Below are 20248 nucleotides of genomic sequence, written 5' to 3'. Positions count from 1 at the left end.
AGGTAGCATCTTAAAACCATTGTATTAGTTTTCTACACCTCCTTAACAAATCACCAGATTTTGTAGCTTTTTTTTTTTTTTTAAGATTTTATTTATTTGACAGAGAGAGAGAAAGCACAAGTAGGCAGAGAAGCAGGCAGAGGGAGAGGGAGAAGCAGGCTCCCTGCTGAGCAGGGAGCCCGACGCGGAGCTCGATCCCAGGACCCTGGGATCATGACCTGAGCCGAAGGCAGCCGCTTAACCGACTGAGCCACCCAGGCGCCCAGATTTTGTAGCTTTAAACAATATTCATTGCGGCACCTGGGTAGCTCAGACTATTAAGCGTCTGCCTTCGGTTCAGGTCATGATCCCAGAATGCTGGGATCGAGTTACGCTTCTGGCTCCCCGCTCTGCGGAGAGCCTGCTTCTCCCTCTCCCTCTGCCTGCTGCTCCCTCTGCTTGTGATCTCTCTCTCTCTCTCTGTCAAATAAATAAATAAAATCTTTAAAAAAAAACCCAACAACATTCATTTATTGTATCTTATTTTCTGTAGGTAAGGAATCTGGGTGTGGCTTAGCTGGATTCTCTGCTCAAGGTCTCACAAAGCTGAAATCAAGATGTCTGCAGAGCTAGCTGTCTTCCTGTCTGAAGGCTTGACTAGGGAAGGAGGTACTTCGGCAGGATTTATTTCCCTGAGACTGTAGAATTCATGGAAACTTGCTTCTTCAAATCTGGGATTGGGGAAAGGCAGGATGGGAGAGACATTTTGCTGCTTCAAGTGTCTGACATCTAGACCCACTTTTTATAAAATTTTAATTCCCATACAGTTGACATACAGTGTTATATTAGTTTCAGGTGTACAATCCAGTGATTCGACACTTCCATACATCACCAGGTATTCATTGCAACAAGAGCACTCCTTAATCCCCATCACCTATTTCACCCATCCCCCCTCCCACAGACCCGCTTTTAAAGGATTTGCTTCTCTGACTAGATCAAGTCTACCAGGGTGATCTTACTTTGATGGACTTAAAGTCAGCTAATTAGGAACTTTCATTATCTGCAAAATCCCTATACGTTTGCCATATAATGTAATCTAATCAAAGGAGTGACCATTGCCATATTCTCCTGGTTAAAAGCAAGTCACTGGTCTCACCCACATTCAGGGGGAAAGGATTACCTAAGACTGTGACTCATTGGGCTTCACCCAAAGAGTGTGTCTTCCACATTCATCTTATGGGCAAAAGCTTAAGAAACTGACTAAAATAACTACATTATGAGGAATTTGGTAGCATAGAGCAAAGAGTATCTAAAATCCAGCAATTCTATGTATAGATATGTGCCCAACAAACATGCAAAAATGTCAATTGCATTATTATTTTTAATAATGAGAAATTACATATAAAACCCAAGTTCCATGAATGAAAGGCTAGTTGAATAAATTTGGGGTATTCATACAATGAAAACTTTTACTCAATAGCAGTGACAATGAATGATTCAGAGCCACATATGCTAATATGTATACATCTGAAAAAAATTTAGTGAAAAATGGAAGTTGCAGAAAAAAGGATAGGCGGTATGATACAAATTATATAAAGTTTCAAAACATAAAGTAGTACTATGCAGTGTTCATAATACATACATACATATATATATATTGCACATGCAGTAAAAGAATAAAGGAAGCATAGAAATAAATAACAGTGTTAACATCTAGACTCTAAAAAGTGTGTGCATGTATGAGTCAAAAAAATATATGCTTACCAATCAGAAAAAGATCAATTGTAACTGTATACTTTTATATTTGCATTTCAATAGGAATATTTTTTTTTTCAAAGGATAGTTTGGGATCTTTATGTTATGTTCAACTGAGACAGTTTTCAAATTTTAATCTGGGATTTTTCAACTCATGGAAATAAACCTCAGGCGGGTAATAAGGATGATTTTATAAATTGAAAGTTGTTTACTTATGAGTTCCTATATAAAAAGTGTCTTGAATGCTATCAGATTTTATATTTTATTGAGACATTATTTTTATCATTAAAATGGGTAAAACTATGTGCTTCAGAGATTCAAGTGCACACTACAGGTTGAGCAAGATGTTAATTACTAATACATATATTTTTTAAATTAGTATATTTGTTACTGATGGGAGAGTCCATGTTGTGTGAATGGAGGTCTTGGTTCTTAGGTTCCCCATGAAAAGATTTACATGAGGATCCCTGCTGGAATAAAGACAGCCAGAAGGAAAGTAGCAAACACAAAGCAGTTTATTAAAGTGGAAAGTATACTCTCAAGGTGGGAGAGCGAGCCCCTAGGTTGTTTTGGGATTGCATATTTGTCGGGTCTTTCTGGGCTGGGAGCAGCTGTGATGTACAGTGGGGTGGATTCTAATGGAGGGGGATTGCTCCCACGGGTTGGGACTGGGAATTTTTGACCCCACAAGGTTTGTACCAGAACCAGCATGGCAGCCTTTCTCCTTGGGGGGGGGGGGTGTTTAACCCCAGTGCAAATGTATTATAATGAATCTAGGGATGACCCTGGGGCAGAGGTAGAAGAGGAGAATGTGTGCTCTGCACCTGTGGCCCTTGGTCTGTTAGCCCCAAAGTCTTGGAAGCCACAAGGCCAGGATGTTTTGCCCCTGGGCTTCTAATGTGTAACCGATCTATCACTGTCCTTGCCTCCATCTAGTGTCTCTATCATTCACCCCTCAAGGACTTGGGACTCTGCCTCAAGGATGTTCCTTCCACTGCTCACATCTAGCTTCTACCTACCATATTGACACTGAATACCATTACTATTACTATAAAACAATATTTTTATATGTTATCTACTACATATTATACATTAAAGTTTATGTTTTTATTGTTTATGCCTTATTCTCAGGGTAAAAAATATATTTTAGAGTACACAGGAGCTGCTCTTCAAAAGAATAGAAGGGGAGTTTATAAAAAAGTCATATCTAATCAACATCAAATAGGGTATTAATATTTAGGAACAAAAATAAAGACAACAATTTAAGTATAGAAATAATCTGAGCTTTCAAAAAACATTGCATTCAAAAAAATCTTTTGGTAAATATCTGAGATTTTAAAGAGCTTAATCATTTATGACCTAGGAAGGCAAATGCTCAGTTGGTCTTGGACAAAATGTGTCCTTATGTGTTTTTGTGTGGATGTTTGCGTGTGTGTATGCGTGTGTGCATGTGTGTGTTTATTTGTGTTGGGAGTCAGCTGTGTCTGTTGGTCAATGGAAATGCAAATTTTCATACAATGATCAAATTTTCAATTCTTAATCCCTTTCTGATGTGTCATAGATACATTTTCAATTCTTAATCCCTTTCTGATGTGTCATAGACACATATTTATAACAAATATCTTCAGATTAAAACTGTACACTTAAGTGGAAGGGATATATATCCTGTCTCTGAAAGAACCCTGAAGAAAGAATTTGTTAGTTCAAAATAGATCTCACAGGGTGATTTAGGCTCTCCCTGGATTTCCAAGAGCTGCTAAATTTAGGCCATTCTAACTATGAGAGGCTGAGGCGTGCTATTTCTTTGCTGATCTCTAAACAGCTGCTGCTCTCACCAATCTTTTCTGATGTAGACCTGATTTAAAATATTACAGCCTTGTTTCACACCTTGAATTCTCCTTAAAAAGAGTAATTTAATTTCAGTACCTTTTTTTAGAAACCTACATTAAAACCTTTGTAATATTGCTTAATTTGTCAACGTTTCTGTTTTGTTTTGTTTTTTCTTTAAGGATGTCCTGCAGGCTCTCTTGAATGCATTACACCCCATTATGCTGCTACCCAGCAATTATTCCAATTGAGAATTTGATTCCTTTTTTATCCTAATTTGGTTATAAAAACTTTTAAATGTTGTTGTTGTTTCTATAGGTCAAGTAACAAACACAGTAGACTAATTTCATTAGTTAATTTGTTCTTTTGTAATTCTATAGATAATCTTCTACAGGATAAAAATAAAACTTAATTTGTAAAAAAAGATTATTTTTTTCAGTTCAATCATACGTTATAATAAACATCGTGCCTTAAACAACTGATTTAGTCCTCCTAGGATCATTTGTGTTATCATTTCTTCCAAAAGGTGAATAGAATATAAAGAAGTTAAATAATGTTCAAAGTCTTAGTGCATAGACAGTTCTAAAGTTACTGTAGGGACGCCTAGGTGGCTCAGTTTGTTAAGTGTCTGCCTTCGGCTCAAGTTATGATCCCAGGGTCCTGGGATTGAGTCCCAACTGGGCTCCTTGCTCAGCGGGGAGTCTGCTTCTCCCTCTGCCTGCCACTCCCCCTGCTTGTGCACTCACACACTCTCTCTCTCTCTATGACAAATAAATAAAATATTAAAAAAAATAAAGTTACTGTAACAAAATGGCATGCTTTTAACTTGTTTAGAGTTTATGGTGAATTATTATATGTTTAACTATGCTTAGATGTTATAGGTAATAAAGAACTATTACAGGATGCCAAATGTGGGAGTCACTCATGCAGATGGACTTTTAGAAAGAGTGCTTTGATTGCAGTGCTGATAATGGAATAAAGAGGGCATCCTGTTAATGAGTGAGGGGAGATGTGATAAAGGTGTTCAGTAATACAATGACCAGAGGGGTGGACACAGTGTATATTTGCTTGTAGAGTGTCATGTGAAATTTCAAATAATCACCATTTTTTACATAAATTTTGGAGAAGAAGAGTTATATTCCAAAAGTTTCTCAAGCTCACTTCTAAAAGTTTCTACAGTTTATGGTTAAAATATCACTAATCCTGAATCCTTGGTAATTTCTTTTTTTTAAGAGGAGGGAAGGGGCAGAGAGAGAATCTTAAGCAGGCTCCATGCCCAGCACAGAATCCAATGCAGGGTTCAGTCTCACAACCCTGAGATCATGACCTGACCTAAAATCAAGAGTCAGACACTTAACTGACTGAGGCACCCAGATGCCCTAGAACTCTTGATAATTTTAAAACAGAAAAGTTTAATATTTTCTCATGCAGGGAACACTATCATTTTATATTTCCATGCTAGCAACAACAACAACAAAGAAGAAATCAAATGAGGAAATGACATTGTGTTTTTCTGTGGTGTCTTTGGTGAACCATGATGTACATGGAAAGTTTAAGATAGTGGATTTTTTAAGAAGGAAGCAAAACTATATGACCAAAATATATATTTTTCTTTTGCTGACATCTATTTCTGTGTCTGTAAATTGAATACAGCTCTCTGGTTTTATACTGTGGATTTACTGCAAGCATTACTCGTTTCTCAGAGTAGACTCAAATTTCATTTGGTAATAAGGTCCCCAGCGTACTGCAATAATGATTTTCCTTAGGCAGTTGTGTACTCTAACTTGAAGTTGAATAACAGCATTAGAGTTGATTATTTTCTAGGGATTAAAGGTTTGAAAGATATTAGTTCCTTACCAGCAATCATCAAATTCCAGGAAGTGCCTGAGACTGAATTTATTATTTTTTTAATTAATAGAAAAAAATTATAAACTCATGGTTTGTTAATACAAAGTCTGAATGTATTTTATCAGAGGCTCTTTGGCAAAGAGCTAGAGAATTATTTTAGGGAATTTCTTCTTTTTTGAGTTGGGCATGAGAAACAGTAATGATAAATTTATCAACTTGTAAATATTACCATTCTAGGAAATACATTTCTGTTGAAAAAGTCCCCGGTCAAAAGATTGGAAGAACAAACAAACAGAAACACTCAATGGCATTTTTCTTTAATCAGTATTCCATATCTGGGGGTTACCTTTTATCCTTTCACATTTTCTCTTCCTCATGTGGGATTATATTTGTATTTAGAAAATCTTTATAAAAGACACAAACAGGCCTTGTTCCCTGATAAAACATAACAAAACAATGGCCCACAAAATGGATCTTTTCTCTTTCTGGCACTGAGATTTTTATCTTTTTCTAAAAGTATTCCACTGGGTTCTTATTTTTTATTCCATGACTCTCAATCTTTCATCAATCCATCACTGTAAAGTCCAAAGTTAGAAGAAAACCTATGTTAAATATTTATACTCACCTCCCAAAGACTTTATTCCTCACTTCAGAGGGAGATGGAAAATACATAGCAATATGAACCAGACCATGTAATGTAGGAAGGGTAAATTAAGAGTTACATGCACACACACACACCTCATTCAGCATATGTAAAAATATAATAGTAATGACACTAAAATAATATTTTTGGTACTTTTTATTTGTGGCAAATATTGTCCTAAGTTACTTGTACTTTTTACTCTTGTGTAACAAACCACAAAATACTCAGGGCTGTAACATAACCATTTTATTGGGCTTGTGGATTCAGGGGTCACCCTTTAGAATGGGCATAATGGGTTGGGTTGTCTCTGTTGGTCTCTATTTGATGCCTCATCTAGAAAGACTTCTAGCTTGGAAAACGGGCTACTTGACAGCTTGGGCTGGAATCTGAAGGCATCTTCACTCACATATTTGGGGGTTGATGCTTGTTGTTGACTGACACTTCAGCTGGGCTGTTGGCTGGTGCACATATGCATGGAGTCTCCAAGTGGTCTCTTCACATGGGCCAGTTTGGACTTTCTTAGAATATGTTGGTTAGCTTCCAAGAGCAAGTGTCTTAAGAAAGAAAGCAAAACTGAATTGTGTGATATTTTTATGATCTAGCTACATAAGTCATACGGCATCACTTCTGCTGTAATCCTTTGGTTAAAAGGTAGCCACAAAGGTACTCACAAGTACAAGAGGAGGAAAAATAGGCATTTGTTGAAGTGAAGGGGGAGAACGAGGTTCTTGTCTCACAGAGTCGAAGAATGAATCTTGTGGACAAAGGAGAGTGAGTAAAGCGATAGAGTTTTATTAAGCAATGATACAGTAAAAACTCTCAGGAGTGAGAGGGATCCCTACAGGGTTGCCAACGTGGGTCTTCACGTTATTTAGGACTGACCAGGGTGCTTGTGGCCTTATTCTTGTGATGTCTTGGTTTGAATAAGGACTGGTGATAACATCTTTAATGGCTTACTTCTTCTTTGGGGTCTGGTCATTCTTCGTGGTCACAATGTGACTGCCATAAAAAGACCCCACCTCTGACACCCAGGGCAGGGTGGTCTGGTTTGTTCCCTTATTTCTGGTTTCCTCACGCCTCAGCATTTCTGGGATTTCTCTGAGCCTGCTCCCTATTTCTGATACCTATTTCTCCCTACCTAGCCCCACCTGTCTCTTATTCAATGAGACCCTTCAGATGTATATCGGTGGATCATATACGTGGGGATGATTGCCAACATGTATCCTGGGGTGGGTGGTAAGAGATAAAGGAGGTTTCCAAAGGAATTTTTATATGTCAAGGTAGACTTACAGGATCCTGGGGGTTGGGTTAAGATTGCCTTTTGCCCTTAGCAAAGTGTCAACATCCAGACAGTTGAGTCCCTAGAGGAAGGTCACTCTCCATGCCTCAAGGACTTGTCAATGGGCTGCAAGTAGTAAGGAAATTTAATAATTTTTCTTCTGCCTTTGTTTCCCACATCAGAAGGGGTACAATAGGGTTCCACAATGGCATGTGAGATGAAGCGATATAGTTGTGGTCATGGTTGGAAAGTAGAATCTTAGCTGAGCACTTTGCAGTTAGTATTTCATATTGAGAAAGGTTCTACCTCTGTACACGATCACCATTTTTACCTAACCCTCCAGTCTCTATTCTAAAGGGTATTCTCCTTAAAACCAGGTCTAAAAAGACAGAGAACTGAAAATTCAATTCAAGTAATTTTCTTAAAAAGAAAAAAATAAAATGATAATTCAACTTTGAAATCATGACTGCAAAATACAGACAATACAAAGCTTGATATATTTCCCTGTTTTGCATCACCAAAGATTTCCCTTGAATTTTTCTTTTAGATTTTTATGTGTCAGCAGAGTCCAAAAATAACACAATTATGAATCTTATATTAAACCACCCACATAGTCTTCTGAAAGGTTTGTAGACTTCCAGTCTATTTCCCCTATATGCATACTGCATGTATGTTCACATTCTATACTACAAATATATCTTAAATCCTTACTTACAAAAGCAAGGAGAGAATAATTTTTATTGAGAAGCTTTTATTTCTTATGTATTATGCACATGTTATTTCATTAACTGCTAATACCTCCAGGAAGTGGGTGGTATTATTGACTTTTCATGAGAAAAGAACTGAAACTCAGGTTAAATGATTCACTCTACATAGGGAAGACACGCAGCTCAGAATTTGAATGAGAATACAGATCTATCTGATTCAAAAGTGGTAGGTTAAGAATATGACTAATTGCCCTTTAGATGCTTTAGCCTATAAATTAATAATTTAGAAACAGGCTGTTTTAGTTCAAATTTATGAATAAATTTGTTTGCTATGAATTGCTATGAATAGCAATATCCCATTGGCTTTTAACTCTGTCTGCTGGTCTTACTACATGCTTTCAGTGAGCTCGCTTTACTGACATTTGTATTTATTTATTCTTTTTTTTTGGTAAGATTTTATTTTTAAGTAATCTTTATACTTAATGTGGGGCTCAAACTTACAACCCTGAGATTAAGAGTCGCATGCTCTACCGACTGAGCCAGCCAGGTGCCCTACATTTGTATTTATTTTTTTCTTACCTTCCCACTCTTATTTCTCCCTTCCCCCATCATTGCCTAACTAAACCATCTGCTAATTACTAAGATTTATATATCATTGAGAAAAGAGAAGTTATGAGCCAGAAATCTTCCATTTTCTAAGCACCAAATCTACAAAACTACTTGCATCTGTTCTCATTGTTAAGATTAATTTTGGTCCTCACATATTTTCTGGAACTTATCTCTCTTGCTAACAAGGGCTTTTAAAGGCCTTTTAATGACTTTGAAATACTGATCACTTCCTTTCTCCTAAACTTGAACCATTCTCACTATAAACCTTTCTCTTCAATTTTAAAATTTGTTCCAGTGATTCCTACAAACAAACAAACAAACAAAAAAAGCAAGCAAATTCCTTGATTCCACATTCTTCTTGGATAGCTACTTTTAGCTTTCCACTCCTCCTCACAATCACACTTCTCTGAGAGTTGATGGTATTCACAGCCCTCCCAAATTCAGTTCTACTCTGCAACCCGTTCCAACTTGACTTGCCTAGCCTCAGGGAAATTGTTTTGCTAAGGTCCCCAGTGACCATCATGTTGCCATGGAATGTTTCAATCCTCATCTCATTTAACTGCCCAGCAACTTTTGATAAGTGCCCTCTACCCTTTCCCTGAAGGATTCTTTTCTTCTTCTTTTGTTGTCTTTCTGACATCATATTCTATTTTGGGGGGGTCTTTTTCTACTTCTAATCTCTAAATATGGGAACTCTTTGGAGCTTTGTCCTGGGCCCTCTTTCTCACACCATACTCTTGCCCCACATGTGCTTAATATTTCATATTTGCCCCTTCAGATTCCCCTTTTACCCTCTTCCATTTTGTTCGGTGCCTCCTAAGGCTGTTTCATGCAGATGAAATCAGTGGTTGTCTTTGCCCTCTGACTTATGATTGGGTTTGGTTAATGTGAGGAACTAGAAAAGATTGGAGAGTTGGAAGAGTACAGGGTTAGGGAAGTCATTTTCCCCCCACCTCCTCCCCAGCGAAGTCCTTTGAAAATGGGTGAATCCTGCTACCTAAGACCATGGCTCCTATCAGGTGACCCTGTATATATAGCTACTCTGAGGTTTCTTAGCTGCAACATCCCCAGTGCTTTCAGGCTTAGGATCAATAAGTTCCCAACTTTTGCTAGACCAGTATACTGGACCAGCCTTTAATAACTCCCTGATCCCTGTCCACACTTTCTCAATAATCCTTTTATTAAACTCCTACTTACCCATTTTAAATGTACTATCTGTTTCCTCCTAGGAATTCTGACACATGGGATCCTTCATAAGGAAACAAACACTAAAATGGAGTTAGAGATACAGAGGCTTACCAGGAAATTTCTCCTGTGAAAGATAAAGGGAGAAAAAGCAGGATTGGGCAGAGACAGCCTTAAAACAATGATGCAGATTTGACACCTGAGAAAAGAAAGGAGGTGTGGGGGATGCGGAGTTCATCATGAAGAGCTTTACATCACAATGCAGGTCTAACAAAATCTCAGCCAGTCCATTGGGTTGTTCTGAAGCAGATATGGAGCATTACAGGAGTCCTCCATTGGACAAAATCGGCATGGTCCTAGTACATCCATCATCTTTAGTCTTTGACCTCTGCCTGTGAAGACTGTGACTGGTTCAAAAGCTGACTATATTCTGAAAGCTCTAAGAGTAGAGGCTGTCAGCTACTATATACAGTCTTTGCAGCTGAAAACACGTTCTTTCTAAAATCAGAGCTTAGAGGCATAGCTTTACGGCTGCTACATCAGGCAAACATATGAATGCCCGTATCTTCAAAAATACTATCTATTCCAGACAACTGTCAACATCTGACCTCTCTCTCTCTTTTATTAGCCCTAGGCTTATCTCACTATCTACTAGTTCTGTCCATTTAGATAACCCTTCTGCAAATTTAACACATCCCCAAACAGAATACTAATTTGCCTCTTCTCCTCACACCTGATACTATTCCAGTACATAGTAATTCTTTATGCTACACCTTTTTTGTATGCTGTGCTCAAGCCAAAACTATAGGAGTCATTCTTGATCCCCTCATCCTACACACAATATATCCCATTCATTGTAAAATCCTGCTTCTAAAATATATCTTGAGTTTGGCCTTTTACTTCATCTTTACTGCCATTTCCATAGTGGAAGCCACTGCCAGCTCAATGTAGTACTGCAAGAGCCTCCTAATTGGTCTTTCCATTTCCATTCTTGTCACCTTCCCATCCATTGATTAGAATGGACTTCTTAAAATATAAGTGGATCATGTTTATCTCCTGCTCAGAATATGTCAATGGCTTCATAATCCAGTTATGATCAATCTTCAATTATGGCCTCTAAGAATCTGCATGATGTAGTTCTTATCTGTTTTTTCCAATCTAAGCTTGTGCCCCATTCCCTCTTGCTCACCAGGCTCCAATCACATTTGTTTTCTTAGAAGATCTATTTTTTTTTTTTTTAATTCTCACTTCTAGGTTTCTGCTCATGTTTTTCCTCTCACTCAAGTTTTTAACTGTTACTCAACTTTAATCATTCAATTTAAATAAAACTTTGTCTATGAGTTGCTCTTTGAATCTCTAAATTAGGACACTGTTGTACTCTCTCACAGAATTCCGTTGCCTTTGATTTATTTGTGTACTTGGTTTGTTTAATGTAGATCTTTCCCCCAAACAAGATCCAATAACTCAGATATTATACCTGTTTTGCTTGTAACTATATCCCTAGCACCTGGCATAGTGCTTAACATGTTCCTTTCATGAATAAATGAACAAATAATTATAAATTACAAGATAGCATTAATATTCCATTTAGTTTCATCCTACTTTTCTTTCAGAAATTCTGATTGATATTTTGGCTCCCATCCTTTTTCGTATGATTTCTCCATTGGTTACCTAATAATTTAAGGTTTATGACCCTTCAGACCCAGTAAATATTTTCACTCATCATAATACCTTAAATTTGTATACATGTAGTTTTCAGTGTGCCTTCATGTATATTAACTTTGTTCAATGACTGGAGTCATGATGTGTTGACTTTTAATAATTATTTAAAAATCTATGCTTACTGTGATTAACAAATAATGAATCCAGTCCATCAGACTCATTCATCTAGATACTGCCTGTAACTTCTTCATAGGAGGTTGATTTCCTTCCCTAATTTTGGAGAATGTGTTTTAGTCCAGGTACAATAGGCCAAAGAGCCTTCTCCAATTCCTCCAACATAGTTATTTCCTGCCAACAACTAAGCAAAATGGCACATCCATTGACTAGATGAGAATGCCAGCGTTAGATTGCTTTCCAACAGCCAGCAAAGTAGATCCTTCCTGGCTTTCATTTTATGCCCCTGAAGAAACCCCTTGCTTGGGAACAGGAAATCTTTGAATGTACCATAGGGAATCTCTATTGTCATTCTCTTTCCACACGTTTATAAAGAGGCAGAGATGATAAGAAAGTATTGCTATCATTCCCATCTCCTTTTGAGGCATGAAGACTAGCTGTGTCTCTTGATTTAATATTATACATGCAACTTTTCTCTTTACACAGAGTTGTGATATGTTCAACTAGTTTAAAATATTTGAATTGGAAAACTCCATTTGCACCCCACCCTTATTTGTTCTTACTTGACTACATGCACATCACATGAGAGTTGGCACTACCAGGATTATAAAACCAAAGGCTTCCACTAGAAGGATTAGAAGGAAGTTTTATTCAGAGTGTATTAGTGTTGGAATAAACCAAATCCAAGAACCAAAGAGAATTTACTTTGAGTCCTTCAGGGCTTCCATTACCCTTTAAATACCTCTAATAAAAATGCAGATTGTATTAGATTAATTCAGAGAAGCTCTTCTTGATATAAAAAGCTATGGCTTGTGTTGACAAGCTCATACTAAATAAAAGAAAGCTATGTAATGTTTTTGTCAGATATAGAAAAATAATTTTAAGATAGTTCTGATGCTCATGTGTTATTATAATTGGTTAACATATTAATGAAAGCATCGCTTGGAAGTGTTTCTCATTTATATGGAGTTAGTTGGGATGCCTGGGTTGTTCAGTCGGTTAAGCGTCTGCCTTTGGCTCAGGTCATGATCCCAGAGTCCTAGGATCAAGTCCCATGTCAGGCTCCTTGCTCAGCAAGGAACCTGCTTCTCCCTCTGCCTGCTGCTCCCCCTGCTTGTGCTTTCTCTCTCTGGCAAATAAATAAATAAAATCATTAAAAAAATATGGAGTTAGTTACATTTAACAAAAAAAAAATATTCAAAAACTATGTAAAATAAAATCTTTTTTAAAGATTTATTTGAGAGAGAGGAAAAGACAGAAAGAGTAGGGGCAGGGGCAGAGAGAGAGGGAGAAAATCGCAGGCAGACTCCCTGCTGAGCGCAGAGCTCGACAAAGGGCTCAATCTCACAACCCTGATTTTCATAACCTGAGCTGAAACCAAGAGTCGAATGCCCCTTAAGTCTTTTTTTTTTTTTTTAACTGCAGAAGTTTTGTACCTCTAACTACAACTTCTTTTGTTTATGTCTGTTGAGTTGAACAAAATCGGTGGCCCCTAGGAAGAATGAAACGTGTAATGACTGCTGTTCCTAACTCCTTTCTGCACCATTTTCTCTTTCTCAAGTTGAGGGCCTCTTTCCACCTCTACTACCCAGGTTTCCTTTCCTTTCTTTTCTTTTCTTTCTTTCTTTTTTTTTTTTTTAAGATTTTATTTATTTGAGAGAGAGAGAGCAAGAGATAGTGGGGGAGAGGGGCAGAGAGAGAGGGAGAAGTAGGCTCCCTGCTGAGCAGAAAGCCCCACATGGGGCTTGATCCCAGGACCCCAAGATTATGACCTTAGCCGAAGGCAGATGCTTAAACGACTGAGCCACCTAGGTGCCCCTACCCAGGTTTTTCTTTACAAAAAAAAAAAGCATATAAGTGAATTCATACTAGAATTATTTATTTACCAGCTACTATATACCAAGCATTCTTTTAAACTCTAGGAAAATGAGTAAACAAACAGACAATAATTCCTGCCCTCATGGGACTTAGTCTTAGAGCACAGGAGAGGATATGGTTACATAAAATCTAATACACATGTTGGGGAGAAAGAATGTCCTGTCCCCTCCAAGGTCCTTTTAGCTGGACTAAGAATCCAATTGATATGAGACAGATTAACAGGAGAAAATCAAATTTAACAGCATATGTACAGAGAACCTACACAGATAGTGAAATTCCAAAGACAGGCAAAATGAGGTGTATATATCAAACTGAACTAAGGAGAAGGGCGTAGGGCTTTGGGATTTAAGTGGAAAGGGATGCAATTCACAGGGTGATAAGAATAAGAGCAGATGTTGGGTAATTAGATGTTTGCCCAGCCATAAAGATGGGTCACTCAGACAAACTTTATCTCTGCTAATAACCCTTATTCTGGGAAAGAACTCCAGTCCAGATTCTTCTCTGTAGTTATCTGAGGAACAAAAATTTCTCTTGATCCTGTAGAGTCTCAATTGACTTCATCTCAGAATAATCTTTATGCCAAAGTGGCCCATCTTGAGGTGGCCTGCCCTAGGCCCCTACACATACAACTGGATGAAAATCAAGGGAAAATGCAATAAGTATTTTTACTTGCTTTGTCCTTTTTGTGGAATCCTATCAGGGCTCAAAACCATTCATGCTACCCCTAATTTGTAGCATGAGGAAACAAGTATTAAATAATATAAGTTAAATATTTGGTAAGATATTATATTCAAACAAATAAAAGCATGATGGAAATATGGTGTGTATGAATGTGCAATTTTAAATTGAATGACCAGGTGCCACTTTACTGTGAAGATAGGATTCATGTAGAGATCTGAAAGATGTCAATTAACCCATCATTTTAAATTTGAATTTTAAATTTGAGTTACTTAAGTAATCCAGGAATTTTAATAAATTTCAGAGCAAGTAGCAAGGTAGAAAGCTATATTTAATTAACTAATTTATTATTTTTCTCATATATTAATTAACTTTTTATTGATAATTTTTAAGACAGGACTCTGGAATCGCCTTAGTTCATGACTATCCATGGACTCAAGAAATAGGGCACATTAAGGAAAGGAGGGAGCTCAGGGGGCCAGTTAAGAAGCTACTGCAATAATACAAGTGAGAGAAAGAAACAAAATGAAGACATTGGCATTTTTCCATATTGATATTTTTCCAAAATGATCAGGTTTCTGGTCTTTTTTGTTGTTCATCCATTGTTTATGACTGCCTTCAGAATAATTCGCCAAACTTTATTTAGCATTGCAATCCCTTCCAAAAATGGCCTTTTGCTGGTTTCAATAAAACTTTATTCACAAAAATAGGTGGTGGGTCAAATTTTTCTGCAGTTAGCTGTTTGCCTACCTGGTCTACTTTATGGGATTCTGGTATTCTTAGCACATGCCTTCCATTCTAAAAGTTATCTCAAAAGTATAAAAAACTGCTGCATTTATAGCCAAAATGTTAACATTCCAGGTAGGAAGTTTCAGGAAGAGAAAAAAAAAAAGGTTAAAAGAGCACTTGCCAAATAGAACCTTTCTATATACCTTACCCAACATCTATTAACATCTCATTGATCACTCCATTATGCAAATGACCTGAGGAATGTAGTTCTTTTTTTTTTTTTTTTTAAGATTTTTTATTTATTTGACAGGGTGAGAGAGAGAGAGAGCCCGCATGAGTGCGCGTGCATAAACAGGGGGAGCAGGAGATGGAGAAGCAAGCTCCCTGCTGAGCAGGGAGCCCTACGTGGGGCTCAATCCCAAGACCCTGGGATCATGACCTGAGCCGAAGGCCGAACTTAACCGACTGAGCCACCCAGGTGCCCAGGAATGTAGTTCTTTAGATGGATATATTTTCATTCAATAAGATTAGAGTTCTGTTACCAAGGAAGCAAGGGAGAGTGGGTATTGTTTAGGTTTCTAGCAGTGTCTGGTGTGTTTTACCAGATTCTAATCATCCGGTGTCAGTTCCTTTATTTTTTGAAATCAGAGACTATTGGCTCCTCACAAAGTTATTTTGTGAAGATTGAATAATCTAACACGCAAATACTGTGATGAGAGTGCCATGCATACTGTAAGCTCTCAGTAAAGCTGACACATTGTTTTAATTAGCATTATTTTCTTTTTTTGGTATCTTTTGATCTTTGTTGTATTTCTAGTGTCTGGAATGCTTTCTGGCACACAGAGGGGATAAATAAACATATTCGGAATGAATAAATGAACTTCCATTATGATCAGTTAAGATTTGGGGGTTGTAGGCAACAGAAATTGATTCTGGGCCACTTAACTCTTAATTGAAAGAATGTTATTTGCTTCTAGAAGTGACAAGATAGCTGGATAGTCAGGCTCAGACATCGACAGGCATCCAATTATTGCTGTAATCATTTAGGTACAACTATTTTCATCCCGTCCTTGAATAACTCCATTCAACATTTAAAGCCCCATGAGACACTCTCATGTGCCAAATGGTACTGAATCATCTGTCTCTCTTTGGATAGGAAAGAATAGGACACCTTGTTTTATAGTCTCATCAAAACTGCATGTAGCTCTTTCCACAGTTTGGGGTAAATACTGTGGAAAGAGCCAAGATGTCCATCAACAGATGAATGGATAAAGAAGATGTGGTATATATATACAATGGAATATTATGCAGCCATCAAAAGGAATAAGATCTTGCCATTTGCAACGACGTGGATGGAACTGGAGGGTATTATGCTGAGCGAAATAAGTCAAACAGAGAAAGACATGTATCATATGACCTCACTGATATGAGGAATTCTTAATCTCAGGAAACAAACTGAGGGTTGCTGGAGTGGGGGGTGGGGTGGGAGGGATGGGGTGACTGGGTGATGGACACTGGGGAGGGTATGTGTTCTGGTAAGCGCTGTGAATTGTGCAAGACTGTTGAATCTCAGATCTGTACCTCTGAAACAAATAATGCAATATATGTTAAGAAAGAAAAAAAGAAGAAGAAGAATGTAGCAGGAGGGGAAGAATGAAGGGGGGGAAATCGGAGGGGGAGAAGAACCATGAGAGACAATGGACTCTGAAAAACAAACTGAGGGTTCTAGAGGGGAGGGGGTTGGGAGGATGGGTTAGCCTGGTGATGGGTATTGAGGAGGGCACGTTCTGCATGGAGCACTCGGTGTTATGCACAAACAATGAATCATGGAACACTATATCTAAAACTAATGATGTAATGTATGGGGATTAACATAACAATAAAAAAATTAAAAAAAAAAACTGCATGTAGCTGGGGGAAGCAAAGAATTAGGATGAAATCAATGAGAAGGATGAAATCAGCTGGAAGACACTGGGTGGAAAACAGAAATGTCCATCACATGTTCCCATTCCTTTTGGTTTGCGTTATTTCCACAAAGTCATGGTTGTGATTTAAGAGCATTCCCTGGGAGGAAAAAGAGACCTAGCAGTTTGGCCTCTGTTAACACATCAGTATCTTCACTTTTTCCAATTAAATAGCGAACTGTCATTTTGTAAAACTGAGTGCAGGGACTCTGAACGGATGAGACCGACTAGAATCTTTTTTAAAGACAAAGATGACAGGATGTGACAGTGAGGTCCTGGGGTTGATACTGAAGACCAAAAAAACAGATGCTGAAGAAAGGTTATGCACTAATGCCAAATATAGGTACTTGGCTTGAGATAATGACATCTGCATAAATAAGCTTTCCAGTCATACAATTTCATAAACTTAAGTCATTGTTGCTAAATATTTCATTTTCTATAATGATCACAATGCCAGTCTGGTTTTGAGCAATTGATTACTGTCTCTAATAAAAAGTTGAGACCAGATGGTTTTTCATTTTGTTTGCCTTTATAGATGTAGCAGTGAATGTAGGTCCATGACAACCCAGGGGTTTATTTTTAAGCATGATTCATAGTAGTTTTTCTACTATCATTATGCAAGTCTGTCAGACATTTGGAATTGCTTTAATTTGGTAAATTTTATTGGGATTTTTACAAATTGTAAACTTAAAATTATTCTCTTCATTTTATTGCTAGAAAAAAATTCCTCAATTTATATGACTCCCAGAATTCATTTGCCTGATTTCAAATATATGTGCTACTACTGAAGGCCATTCCAAACCATTGTTGGAAATCTGGTATGCTAGCCGATTGTATGTGCAGGGAGCTATAGAGCTTACTTAGCTTCCTTTAATGATTTGGTCTAGATTTTTACATAGTAATTGTTTAGGTATTACAAGATTAATAAGTTCAGATTGATAAAAACGACACCCTTGTTTGCTCTGGAAATGTGGAATTTGTAAAATAGAACAGCAAAGAAAAATCTACTTTTATGAAATAGACTTTATAAAATTTTCTTCTTTTTGTATTTTAGTCATTTATTTCTGTGATCTGGCATTAGGAAATATATATAAAAATGCCATTAAAGAGTGCATGAACAATTAAAAATTGAGTATTACACAAACTAAAATAACTTTGGAATACATTATTAAGAAATTAAAAATTCTTTTTATCTTTTATTTAAATTCAATTAACTAACATATATGTATTATTAGTTTCCGAAGTAGAGTTCAGTGATTCATCAGTCTTGTATAATACCCAGTGCTCATTACATCACATGCCCTCCTTAATGTCCATCACCCAGTTAGCCCATCTCCAGCAACCCTCAGTTTGTTTCCTATGATTAAGAGTCTCTTATGGTTTATCACCCTCTCTGATTTTGTCTTCTTTTATTTTTCCTCCCTTCCCCTATGATCCTCTGTTTTGTTTCTTAAATTTCACATATGAGTGAGATCATATGGTAATTGTCTTTCTCTGATTGACTTATTTCACTTAGCATAATACCCTCTAGTTCCATCCACGTCATTGCAAATGGCAAGATTTCATTTTTTTTTGATGGCTGAGTATATTCCATTATATATATATATATATATATATATATATATATATATATATATATATGTGCCCCCTCTTCTTTATCCATTCATCTGTTGATAGACATCTGGGCCCTTTCCATAGTTTGACAGTTATGGACATTGCTACTATAAATTGGGGTGCAGGTGCCCCTTCAGATCACTACATTTGTATCTTTGGGGTCAATACCTACTAGTGCAATTGCTGGGTCACATGGTAGCTCTATTTTCAACTTTTTGGGGAACCTCTATACTATTGTCCAGAGTGGCTGCACCAGCTTGCATTCCCACCAACAGTGTAAGAGGGTTCCCCTTTCTCCACATCTTCGCCAACATCTGTCGTTTCCTGACTTGTTCATTTTAGCCATTCTGACTGGTGTGAGGTGGTATCTGATTGTGGTTTTGATTTGTATTTCCCTGATGCTGAGTGATGTTAAGCATTTTTTTATATGTCTGTTGGGTATTTGTATGTCTTCTCTGGAGAAATATCTTTCGTTTTCTGCCCATTTCTTGATTGGATTATTTGTTTTTTGGGTGTTGAGTTTGATAAGTTCTTTATAGATTTTGGATACTAGCCCTTTATCTGATATGTCATTTGCAAATATCTTCTCCCATTCTGTTGGTTGTCTTTTGGTTTTGTCTTTGGTTTTGTCGACTGTTTCCTTTGCTGTGCAAAAGCTTTTTATCCTGATGGAAGTTTCAATAGTTCATTTTGCCCTTGCTTCCCTTGCCTTTGGCGATGTGTCTAGGAAGAAGTTGCTCTGGCTGAGGTCAAAGAGGTAGCTACCTGTGTTCTCTAAGATTTTGATGGATTCTTGTCTCGCATTTAGGTCTTTCATCTGTTTGGGGTCTATTTTTGTGTATGGTGTAAGAAAATGGTCCAGTTTCATTCTTCTGCACATGGCTGTCCAATTTTCCCAACACCATGTGTTGAAGAGACTGTCTTTTTTCCATTGGATATTCTTTCCTGCTTTGTCAAAGATTAGTTGACCATAGAGTTGAAGGTCCATTTCTGGGCTCTCTATTCTTTTCCACTGATCTATGTGTCTGTTTTTGTGCCAGTACCACACATCTTGATGATTACAGCTTTGTAATATAGCTTGAGGTCTGTAATTATGATACCACCAACTTTGGTTTTCAGTTTCAGTGTTCCTTTGGCTATTTGGGGTCTCTTCTTGTTCCACACCAATTTTAGGATTATTTGTTCCAGCTCCGGGGAAAACGTTGATGGTATTTTGATAGGGATTGCATTGAATGTATAGATTACTCTAGGTAGCACAGACATTTTAACAATATTTGTTCTGAAATGGAAGGAAAACTTCCAAACTCTTTCCATAAGGCCAGCATTACCTTGATCCCAAAATCAGACAGAGACCCCATCAAAAAGGAGAATTACAGATCCATATCCCTGATGAACATGGATGCAAAAATTTTCACCAAGATACTAGCCAATAGGATCCAACAGTACATTAACAGGATTATTCAGCATGACCAAGTGGGATTTATTCCTGGCTGCAAGGGTGGTTCAACATCCGCAAATCAATGTGATAGAACACAATAAAAGGAGAGAGTAGAACCATATGATCCTCTCAATAGGATCAGAAAAAGCATTTGACAAAGTATAGTATCCTTTCTTGATTAAAACTCTTCATAATGTAGGGATAGAGGGAACATACCTCAATATTATAAAAGCCATATATGAAAAGCCCACAGCAAATATCATTCTCAATGGGGAAAAA

The 20248-nt window shown here is 37.3% G+C and overlaps 1 protein-coding gene across 10 annotated transcripts in view; it reads left to right on the top strand.

The window, feature by feature from the left end:
* The window catches only part of DGKB (diacylglycerol kinase beta), a 731665-nt gene that overhangs the window by 45091 nt on the left and 666326 nt on the right, over positions 1–20248 (top strand). The gene's annotated exons all lie outside the window — the stretch shown is intronic.

This window comes from Halichoerus grypus, chromosome 12 (assembly GCF_964656455.1).
Source record: "Halichoerus grypus chromosome 12, mHalGry1.hap1.1, whole genome shotgun sequence".
Taxonomy (NCBI): domain Eukaryota; kingdom Metazoa; phylum Chordata; class Mammalia; order Carnivora; family Phocidae; genus Halichoerus; species Halichoerus grypus.
The sequence above is the reverse complement of the archived record's forward strand: the minus strand, read 5'-3'. Positions and strand labels throughout refer to the sequence as shown.